Source organism: Macrobrachium nipponense, chromosome 4, assembly GCF_015104395.2.
Source record: "Macrobrachium nipponense isolate FS-2020 chromosome 4, ASM1510439v2, whole genome shotgun sequence".
NCBI classification, from domain to species: Eukaryota; Metazoa; Arthropoda; class Malacostraca; order Decapoda; family Palaemonidae; genus Macrobrachium; species Macrobrachium nipponense.
In genome coordinates, this window is record NC_061100.1 from 141,053,265 (window position 1) to 141,065,234 (window position 11,970).

The 11,970-nt window shown below is 37.8% G+C and overlaps 1 long non-coding RNA gene across 1 annotated transcript in view; it reads right to left on the reverse strand.

Annotated features, from left to right (window-relative positions):
- LOC135211237 (uncharacterized) overlaps positions 1 to 11,043 on the reverse strand; it is a 93,235-nt gene extending 82,192 nt beyond the window's left edge. The window contains exon 1 of the long non-coding RNA XR_010313646.1: positions 10,878 to 11,043. This is a non-coding gene — a long non-coding RNA (uncharacterized LOC135211237). The remainder of the gene's footprint in view (positions 1 to 10,877) is intronic.
- Between the last annotated feature and the right edge of the window lie 927 nt (positions 11,044 to 11,970).

Sequence of the window (11,970 nt, forward strand, 5' to 3'; positions counted from 1 at the left end):
TTATTCAGAAAACTTCGGTGTCTTATCCACTTATTTTAGGGCAAATCCAAATACAAACTATACATCAAAACTTTAAATTTGAAATTAACTATGCCATGGTTTTCTCTTCGATTATAAAGCATCTAGGATTACCATTCTTTCAATTCTATGCTTTCCATAACTTCAAGATAAATATTTTTAATCATTAACGCCATATCTTAATGCCCTCCAAGATTTCAATATGAATTATGACCTTACCCATAATCAATATTACTTTTAAATTCTTCAACATTGCAACTGGTAAAACGGTCGACTATAAGTCTACTTAAATAAATCGATATTCTTGAACTTAACCTAGAAACTCCTTAAGTCATGATTTCAATTTTAACAAAGGACATGACAAATTCTTCTCCTGAAATTCAACATCTATTTTCATACTTGATCACATTACCTCCAATACCCTTTCCAAGAAAAAAAAATGAAATGTATGACTAAAAGACTGACTGGTAAAGAAGAATGGTATAATATTTAGTTTTCTAAGAGAGATTCATTATGCTGGGCCAAAGAATATGTATCATAGTATCGAGGATGCGTGATGTAATACCCACACACACACACACATTATATGAATGACAAACTTAAATGAATTTCTAAAGGAAAATTTATAATCCCTAGAAATAAGTAATTTGATTTAACCTAATGTTATAAATTATCATGCAATATTCAAGAAACATTGATTAATACTGCTTTCAACCTGAACAAGACTTACGCACAGTATTCCAGCACATTGAGAGGCGATATCAACTATATTCCTAACACTGCACTCAGAGCAAAAATTGAACTTTCCTACCTGGCAGCCTACGTAAGCACAGAATGACGTTTTTTAATACAAAATGGGATGAAAACAAAAATCTCTTGAGAGAGAGAGAGAGAGAGAGAGAGAGAGAGAGAGAGAGAGAGAGAGAACATGGCAAACATAGTTAAATAGCATATGTAAAAATTAAAAATAACATCGTTTCAGAAGCAAACATTTGGGTAAAATGTTATAAAATATCATAAAAGATATCATCCGGATTCGCAGGTGATTTCGACACATAGGCTCCAAAAATCACGTTCCGGACCCGGACTACTTTTTGCACCCGTATAAAAACCAGAAGGATGAAAGGGGAGGAGGAAGGTAAGGGGGAATGGGAGGGGGTACGTGGCAGAATACCACTGGTGGCGTTCTCGCCTTAGCTATGTCGGACTCCAGCTCGAGCTCCATGTACCGTTTTTAGAAAGCGACGAGGGAACGTGGCAACCTGGGAGAGAGAGAGAGAGAGAGAGAGAGAGAGAGAGAGAGAGAGAGAGAGAGAGAGAGAGAGAGAGAGAGAGAGAGAGAGAGAGAGAAAACCAAATCACGGTGTACCTTATAGTTAAACACGAAGGAAAAAAATCATAAGTCTATTTGAGAAGAGAAAAACCTGCGATTAAGTTATTCAGTGACACGTTATGCAGTATCGAAAACAGAACAATCTGTGTAACGGATTCATTAAGGGCAAAGGATCGAAACATGAGGAGACGGGGTAAGGGTATCACTGAACGGCACTCTATTAAGGGAGAGGAGGAGGAGGAGGAGGGGGATGAGGAGGAGAAAGAGGAGGAGGAGGAGGAGGAAGAATGAGGTGGCTAAGGTTGAAGGGTGGAGGCCGTTGTGGAAGAAGTATTGGGGAGGTAACAGTCACTGGCGAGAACTGCCGTTAAAAGTAAAAGTTTTAGCCGGTGTTATCGTGCCCCCAGTGGTCTGCCCTTACTTGGGGGGCTGGGGGGAGAGGGCTGGGGGAGGGGGCAGGCTGTGAGAGGGGGACAGGGCAAGGGTGAGAGAGAGAGAGAGAGAGACGACGCACAGACAAGGATGATGATGATGATGATTAAAGCACAGTGACGAAACAACGGCCCACGAAACGGGTAACTAAGAAGACAAGGTTAACGATGCCAACTAAATATGCCTAGAAATGGCCATTCGGCAATAAATCATATAAAAAATGGCAGCATTAATTAAAAAATAAAGACAATACCCTCTGCCAAAATCCCAACAGGTAAACACAGACAACACGATTCAATTGTTTCCACACAGCGATAATGTCTCAGGTGTATGACAAAGTATATATCGAGGGGTCGTAGGTAGTTTAATACTGCTATGAAATCCGCGAAGCCTCTGCCACAAGTAAATTGTTATATCTTGTATTAACACACAGTGGGAGATGTAATGAGAAAAAATTTACATGGTGTTCTAAATTTAGCTAATAGGTTTTTATACTAGGAGACTGAAAAAGGTGATAATCACGAATCAAGATGTCAAAATTTCGTAGACAATGCCACAAAGGCACCGGGTCTCGATTACTAAGCAAGTAGGGCAACACAAACTCCACGGTAATGACATGTAACACTTCATTCGAAACTTTCTGGACCTCTGTTAAAGGCCATTGTAGACGCTAACAACCTGTAAAACACTCCGTTTGTAATGCCGTGCAATGCGGAGGTCTGATTAAAGGTAACCAACAAATGAAACCCTAAAAAAAAAGAAAGAATAAAGTGTATAACATTTTCAACGCAATGATTGAGGATTTCATACGTGGAAATTTCCAAAGGAGGATTTGTTCACAACACTGAATGAAGGAAGGCAAAGAGCTATCGGAAGTTTATAAATCGCCGCAAGACGCATGAGTGTGTTTTTGCTGAGCTATTCAAGGTTAGCTTGAGCATAATACTAACACTCAAGAACGATTGAACATTAAGTTTCTGTAGTTTTTACAGTAGCAGTATACTCGAATTATGCCATGCTATTTGTTGAACCCATTAAATCTGAGGTTCATTATTCTCCTTAATCGACGCTTCTGAGTCGCTGAAAAATGCTTCTATTTGTTTTATTTATTCGTTTTTCCGTTCGGTTCATAAAACGGGAAAAGGCACAGAAGGAGCAGTTATAAGAATAAAAAATAAATTTGTAAAGCTGCGCGATGGTATGTTAATCTGCGAGCAACTGTAACTTTGCTGTCGATAGGCTTGACAGCTACTTCAGTAGAGGCAAAACATACCGAGGCAACTGACACAATCCAACTCAAGTCAAGATGAAAAAAAAAAACACACCGAGAAAGAAAAAGTCATATACCTTATCATTTTCACTTATTTATTTTTGCTTACGGTTATTAATATAAGGCTACTCAAAATTCTGTAAACGTCTTCAGATCCAATGCCAATGGCACTAATCCAGTTGGTGTGATTCAAGTGAATTCAAAGAAAACTGTAGGGTCGATCGATATTTCCTATTATGATAATCTAAAGTGATCCTTGAGTTTTACTCTTATCCGAGGGAAAATGGTTGTTATCGCAAGTCCTTATACGTGTCATTAAATTCAACAATTCGTGATCCGACCTCCTCCAGTTTACTCAGAACGCGTGCTAGATATTACCCTCATGCAAAATTTGTAAACATTATATTCCTAACTTGACGTGTAGTGGTCTTCGTCAATATTACTCATACTTAGTACTATACTCTGTTTTTTCCATATGTCCATACGGCTGTGGTGTTTGCGCATGGTAACACTGCGTCCCGGGCTTTAAATAGTTACGCTATGTGTAAGTTTTAGGTAAATAAAAGGATATCTGGGTTTACATTTGCAACTGAAAAGTGTTTTAATAATTTACTGTATGCGAATTACACCGTTAATATTCGAAATATGATATTATTATAATCGTTGAATGTAAGCTGAATGTAACTATCTAGAGCCCGGGACGCAGTGTTACCATACAAAAACACCACAGGCGAATGGACAGATGGAAAAAAACCGAGTATAGTCATACCAACAACAACGATCAAATAAAAACAAACACAAATTAAACACGTTCATTTCTCAGTTATAAGTGGCAACACAAAATAATTGAACAGAAACCGCCTAAATTCAGTACAGCAAATAAATTAAAACACGCTAAAATCTACGGTCAAATAGTCCTGCTTCACCAAGGAAAATTAAAATTAACGCGCTATTTTTTTGTACATTCATTCTAATAAATAAATCATAAATATCGTATCCTAAAATTTCCTGCATCTTTAATTCAACGCAAAACACCTTTTTCAGACCCTTTCAGCCTCTTTCCTAACCCCCAAACACAATAAGAACAAAGTAATCTCTAGGCTTACTCCTCGAATAAGCGAAAATGAATTTCGAGACGAATACAATTTGCATATTTACAAATTTTCTGAGAAAACAGTTTCCTGCATGTTTTGCATAACGACGTTTTTATCAGAATTCGAATCACGGCTTTGTGGATTCCAGGTAACGCAACCCTCTCGGAAGATAATTTCATAAACTAACCTCCTAATTACCTAAAAATAAAGGAAATTACATCGTAAAAATCACGTAGCATTGTGATTTTCTGAAAGAGTTCAACAAAACAGGTTTCTTTTATTTAAACTCACAAGACCTCTCTCTCTCAAAAAAAGAAAGAAAGAAAAAAAAACTCAATGGATAAAATATGGACTAGACGTAAAATAAAGTCTACCTAAAAAAAAAAAAAAAAAAAAAAAAAAAAAAAAAAAAAAATTACCCGTGACCAGCATTTCGAAAGGACACTCCCAGAAGAAGTGATATGAAATTCCTCAGTACATTCCAAGAGAGGGCGAACAAAAGCCAATACAATGGACATCCAAATACTTTTCTACAAACCTGAAAGAGGATGCTCTGCTATGTACAAGGATTCTGACATTCTACCGTGACCGGTCGCAGTTTTTTTTTTTCATTTAATTTTCTTTGGAGAGGAATGTTCACGTACAAATACTTGGGGTATGTAGATTCAGAATTTACTTACAGACTGATACATTCGCACATGTTCATGCATATTCATATTTATGTAAATGCGTATATATATGCGCATGCTGCATGCAGCGAACTGCTACAGAAAATATGGTCGGTAACATACTTATTCATGTTACTGTACATAAGTGAATTCACAATTTTATTTCAATTATCCCTAACAGTTAGGCTCCTTTTGCAGAACGGCCGAATTCTTTAGTACTTTTCTTGTCCAGAAATAGAATTTTGAATTCCCCTTTTAATGAGAACAAGAACAACATAATGTACAGGAAGGAAGAATAACGAAACAAATGCAGATATTGTGTACTCTCCACCACCATGGTCGAGTCTCGACTGAAAAAAAAAACTGTGTACTGAAGCCTCATCTTCCGTGGCAGTAACTCGTTCTTGATCCTTACCAAATGGCGTGAATGAATCCCTGAATAATTTTGGGGCTTTCACTTTTCCCTGCTGGAACTGGTTTAGAAGGGAGACTATGGGACCTTTCCCTCGCCGCTGCCGCAGACATACGCAAATAATTCGGGGGGGGGGGGGGGGGGGGGGGGGGGGGGGGGGGGTGGGGGGGGGGGGGGGGGGGGGGGGGGGGGGTAAAGACAAAACTATTTCTTTTCTTCAACAGTCTAACTATCAAAAATCGCAAAGAATGCGGATGATAACACTACTCATTATGGACTTGGACGAGACTGGAAAAAATAAATAAATAAATAAAAAGAAACTAAGCAGATTCCTACACATTCAATTGATTTATATATTGACATAAGCCAAACTGCTTTTTTCAGTGACCACTAAGATGGACAACTACTGCATAAGCCTTCTTACAACTGTTAATGAGAAGAAAGAACTATTGGTGCATTTGCACTATCTGATTATGAAACAAACACTTTTAAATTGTGATCACACGGATACATAATGCACATTATAACAAGAGCCTGGCAAAATGGGTATGAAAACAACTTAATTATGGAATGGCGAAATAAACCAAAATTCCATTAAAACAGTAAATCCAAAAGAAGAAAAGCCTATTTCTAAACACACTACTTCGCATATCAATTTTTCTAGCCTTTATTCATTAACCTATTTATTAATTTAACAAAATAATTGTAATTAGTCTTTAACAATAAATGTAATTTGATTAATTACTTGTTAAAAGGTTTAAGAATGACATGTACGTAATCATTCATGTTTTTTGTAATAATTCATTTGTACTTTAGTTAAAATTCATGTAAATTGTTACTTTTATATATATGAAATTAAAATTTCTTCTTTCTACTTCTTTGTCCATGTATTGTATTTAATTCCGTCTAAGCCTACTATGAAAGTTCGTGCTACATGAGGATGTTTGCTCATCATAAATACAGTAATCTAAATCATAAATACAGTAATACTAAAACAACAAAGATCAGAGAAGACTAAATCACATTTAAATAGAACATCACTCTAATTATTACAAAACAGCTTCACATTGCGAACGATACTTGACTATCTAGAACATCTGATATATTGTTTTTCACGTTGATAAAAACTGAAAGTTTGAGGTCAAAAGTAACAAAAAAAAAAAAAAAAAAAAAAAAAAAAAAAAAAAAAAAAAAAAAAAAAAAAAAAAAAAAAAAACAGTTCATCACTCTTAAGTCAATTACAATGTCTATGCTCAGTAAATCATGGAGTGAGAATACAGTGCAAAAGCGGCAAATCACGAGCCTTTTTTTAAAACCCCAAAGTCCTAAATAATCCGAATCCCTAAGGAGAAATGGAGGCATGGGCCTATGCAATGCTTCCATTGATGACAGATAATCTAATTGAAATATATCAGAGGAGGAGAAACGGTACGCAAACCTTAGATTAGTAAAATGCAAATAGCACCTTTCCTGTGATCACTCCTCAAACGAAAATCGTTGTCTTTAAAGTAAACTCCGTGAAGTATTTTCTTAAAAATTTTCTTCAAGATGAGAGAGAGAGAGAGAGAGAGAGAGAGAGAGAGAGAGAGAGAGAGAGAGAGAGAGAGAATTCTTTCATATTTCCTTCAGGAATTAAAAAGTAAATGGCTCTTCCTACAATACTCAGATACGGAGTCCTCTTTCATATCAACTGTTTCTCAGAGACAGAGCGCAAACATTATTCCAATAAAAAAATTTTACTCAATTGAAAAATTATAACAACTAACAGCAGATTACGGGTAGAAGCACTATGTAACGCAATGCATATGAATCCAATCAAAACTTTGAATATGCGCTTAAAACAGAGAATTAATTATTATGGAATTTTCTCCCGTTTCTAACAATCAAATCTTTATTAATGATTTTCATATTACTGACTGAGAAGAGGAGAACGAGTTTCAGTGTTCTAAATTCTAAATTTGTGAAATTTTCAAGGACAACGTTCTTCTGTGTCATTACAGACCAAATCAGCATCATAAAAGAATACTATAACCCTCCATTAAAATATACCTCAGAGAACTGGGTATGAGAGCAAGGCGTGATCCGACAACCAGCTTACTCGGGCCGAGTGCAAGAATTTCCACTGACGCTTAATTTGCAAACATTGTATTCCTAACTTGACGTGAAATAGTCTTCGTAATTAATAATCATACTTAGAACTACTTACACTAACAACATGGGACACCAATTAAACACGTTCATATATTCTCAGTTATAAACGGAAACACAAAATAGTAGAAGAAAAATATCGCCTCTCAATTCAGTATATCAAACAAATTAAAACGTGCTAAAATCTACCGACAAAAGAGCCCGTAGTTTCACCAACGAAAATGTTAAAAAATGCGATATATTTTATATTAGAAATAATTTTTCTGTACTTTTTAATATGCACATCATACAGTTTTGGCATTTTCCTTCTAATAAATAAATCTTAAATATCCTATCCTGAAACTCCTGTAGATTTAACTCAACACGAAATACGTTTTTCAGACCTTTTTAGACAACAACAGAGTAAGTAGTTTGTAGGCTTACTTCCCGAGTGAGCGAAAATGAATGAGTCTGGTTATACAAAGAGACAAACAAATCTTAGTTAAGATGCCTGTAATTCTGAACAGTATCAGCGCTTATCGAAACACATTTATATTCATGACAGGATCATTCGGACTGAACCAACAGAGCAGCACAAATTTAGCGCCTTTTTACCACTGTGTAAAAATTGTTGCCTTTCGTTAATCAATTATTCTAAAAACAGTCTTTAATCATATCTGGTATGGATGTTCTCTAAAACAACAGGAACAAAAACCATTCTATAAAATGAAAGTTCAAGGGTATAAATGGACGCCAAAGCTTTTATTCTCACGAATAGAACTAGAATATAGGAATACAAAAAAAATCCAGACATCTAGCATGTCGATGCTGTTTTGAAGTAATGGTGTTTTATAACTATACCATCTGGTAGGAATAGGAGTACTTGTAATTAATAATAATAACAATGATAATAATAGCCCCAAATCATAGCGCTAACATTATTTCCAAATTAATTGCTAATTTTAAAAGTGATTTGTACTTTTCCTAGGTATACAAACCTTCTTCCGCACACATGGGCGTCGGGCGTCTACTGACTGAGAGAAGAAAAAAAAAATAACGCAGGCTGTCCTAGGCCATGATGAAATAAAAAAAAGACAGGCTGACCTAGAGTACGATGCCAAAAAAGTTTGACCTAGGGAACGCTGTAAAAACAAAAATATCAGGTTGACCAAGACATTATGTAAAAAAAAAAGAAGAGAAAAAAAAAAAGAAGTTAACCTACGGTATAATGCCTTTGCAGGGTCCACACACTGTCCGGCTTACCTAGACGGCTAATCTCCTCACAACAAGCATCTCTGCATGCCAAACACGTGTATACAAGTAACAGCATACGTCACGCATCCTTTGTACATGTATTATCATTCATATTAATGTTACGTTAAATGTATCATTATTATTACATCCATTACAATGTCAGCATTTCAGATATAGGTTTCATAACTTTATTCGTGCCTTTTACATCAATTTATGTACATCTTTCTATTCTTCAACAAACACAGTTGATTGTACCATGACCTCTGTTTTGTTCGCCTCCTGTCAGGCACTATATTTCAACTCGCAAGAGCTATTGACCTGTCTGTTTGTTGTCGAATGTCAGTAGGTTTGTAGATGCAGCTTCTTACTCACGCCTTCGCGACACTGGTGACCACGGAGATGACCAGCCCAGCCAGCCCCAAATATGCCAACCTCTCCAACTTACACTGCCGTCCCCACCTCAATATGTCTTCAGGGCGGAGACAATCTTCCAATTGAAGAAAATTACCTCCTCAGCGGGCAAAGCAGATGCCGTCCTCGAATTCCTGCTGGACAATGTTTTTGAGCAAGTCGCAGGATGGCGCACAGAAACCCCTGTCACCTACGAATCACTGAAGGATCAGCTGAAGTCATCCTTCAGCATGCCACCTGCCCTAAGAGCCAAGAAATTCCTGAACAACGTGGGGACAGCCATAGGAAACGGGTGGCCATCTCATGTCTACAAGCAGTTGCAGCGGGTCATGATGCTATGCTACCCGCCGCAGACGGCCAACCCGAGTCAAACCTAGACCTTGTGGGAGTGAGAGAGGTCTTTCTCACAAAACTGCCCAACCAAACAGTGGTGACCAGACGGCCAACCCGAGTCAAACCTAGACCTTGTGGGAGTGAGAGAGGTCTTCCTCACAAAACTGCCCAACCAAACAGTGGTGACCATACCCAATACATCCACCATACCCATCGAAGAATTCCTAAAATTGGTCCACACACAGTACACAGCCCACAAGACAGTGGAGCCCACCCAACCACCCACAGTAGCCCTACCCATCAACCTCCACGTATCCACTGCCACCAGAGCACCACTCAAAATGCACAGGAAGCGGAATATGAATATGTCATTCTAAAGGAAAGACTACATTGGACCTTCATCATAGTAGACCTGACAATACCACTTTTAGTAGCAGACTTCCTAAAAGCGCACCACCTGCTAGTGGACGTAGCATCAAAACAACCGATCCTAAGAACAACTCCTGTATCATTTCCTCAACAGATGCACAAACAACCAACCACCACATCGTCACCGCAACAGCAGACACGACAAACAGGTCCCATTGCAGCAGCTACACAATGCCAGAAATATGCCGACTTCTACAAGACTACTACAAGATTTTCAAAGACAACCTGCAGCACGACTTAACCAAACCAGCAAAATAAGGATGTTGATGGCTTTAGTAAAGTCATCTCAGATGTTGCTTAAGTTAGTGTTCTTGGACATTTGCTGTTCATCATCTATACTAGTGACATATTGCAAGGTTTGGAGAACAAAGTGATTGCATATGCTGATGATACTACTCTTCTAGCAACTGTTCCTTCTTTGCACCTTATGTCTGTGCTTGCAGAAGCTTTGAATAGAGATCTAACATGTATTCATGAGTTGAGTAAGCTCTTGGGCATGAAGCTAAACGTTCAAAAACTCAAGGTATGAAAGTCGATCCAGAACACTTTTGCCTTTGCAGCCTGATTTCAATCACTGTTTTAAACGTCAGTGACTTTTAAGAATTTAGAAATAACTTTTGATAAGAAACTGACTTTTAAGACGCATATCAGTAACGCTCCTTCCTTGTTTTTCAAAACACTGGTATCTTGCCGATATGTTTTCAAATGTTTCATGATGAAGCTATTATATTCAATGTTTTAACTTTTCCTTTTCCTTGTTTGCAGTACTATTCTCTAGTGTGATCGTTGGGTACTGGTTCTCACCTAAAAGACATGAATGGAGTTATGTCATCAGTTAAAGTCTATTTTACCAACTCTTAATGCTAACATGTGACATTCACATAGAGTTCTGCATGTTTATTGCATATAGTGTAATACAACAACAAACAACCTCTACACTCTTCTTGAACTGACCTAGTTTAGCTGTTTTTGCTTGCAACACTAGGCTGGCTGCTTCTGCAAAAAGTTTGTCATTTTCTAATAATATTCTAGCTTAATACTACTCAGTTTGCTACGAGTTTTATCTTGGTTACAATTAAAATGTGGAATTATTTACCTCGTGGAGTTGTGGAATCTTCTGATCTGCAGAGATTTAAGCGAGGCGCAAATTAATTCCCGCTTTCTGCTGGCGTCTCTCTCTCTCTCTCTCTGTGCAGGCTGATTTCTCTCTGAAGCCCTCTTGGATTTATAGTCTGTTGATTCTGCTCATAAGGGTTTTCAGCAGAGGCTTTAAAGCAAGAAAAAAGAATTAATGCTTAATGCGCTAACTGATCTTAGAATAAATCATGCAAATGGAGGACAACTGCTCTATAAATTTTTCCGTAATATTATGAAGCCTTAGAAGGGGCTTTTCTTTATACATACAAACATACATAAAAAGAAGCCAAAAGCAATTCAGATATACAAGCGCTCGCTCGTACACGGTCATAGACGTTTAGCAGAAAAGACTTGGACGTTATGTATAAAACACCAATTAAAAAATTCATGAAGCAACAAGGCCGCAAGTCGATATATCGTATACTCAGGAAAGGGCTATGTGTAGAACACACTTAGGAAAAAAAATGTGGGGGGGGGGGGGGGGGGGGGAGTTGAGGGTGAAGGTCACTGACGTCATAGGCCCTACTGTCTTGTTTGCTTGTTTGTATGATGTTTTTACGTTGCATGGAACCAGTGGTTATTCAGCAACGGGACCAACGGCTTTACGTGACTTCCGAACCACGTCGAGAGTGAACTTCTATCACCAGAAATACACATCTCTCACTCCTCAATGGAATGGCCGGGAATCGAACCCGCGACCACCGAGGTGAGAAGCAAACACCAAACCAACCAAGCCACTGAGGCGCTTATGCCCTACTGTCTGAAGGGAGACGAATAAGGGTCGTCATAAAGCCTTCTATCCTTATACTACACCTCTCAGTGTATGTGCGCGTGTGTGTATGCGACTTAAAGGCATCACTTTTACCAGACAGCTGCATGTAAATTGCGAGCCACGTATATGTGTTTTTTTTTTTTTTTTTTTTTTTTTATGGTCAACTACATAGGGCAAAAGCCTTATTATCTTTACAGTACTTCCATAAACAGGAAGTAAAATTATATTGCTTATGCAAGAGAGCGAACCTCACGAACACAGGAACAGAGCCAGTACAGAA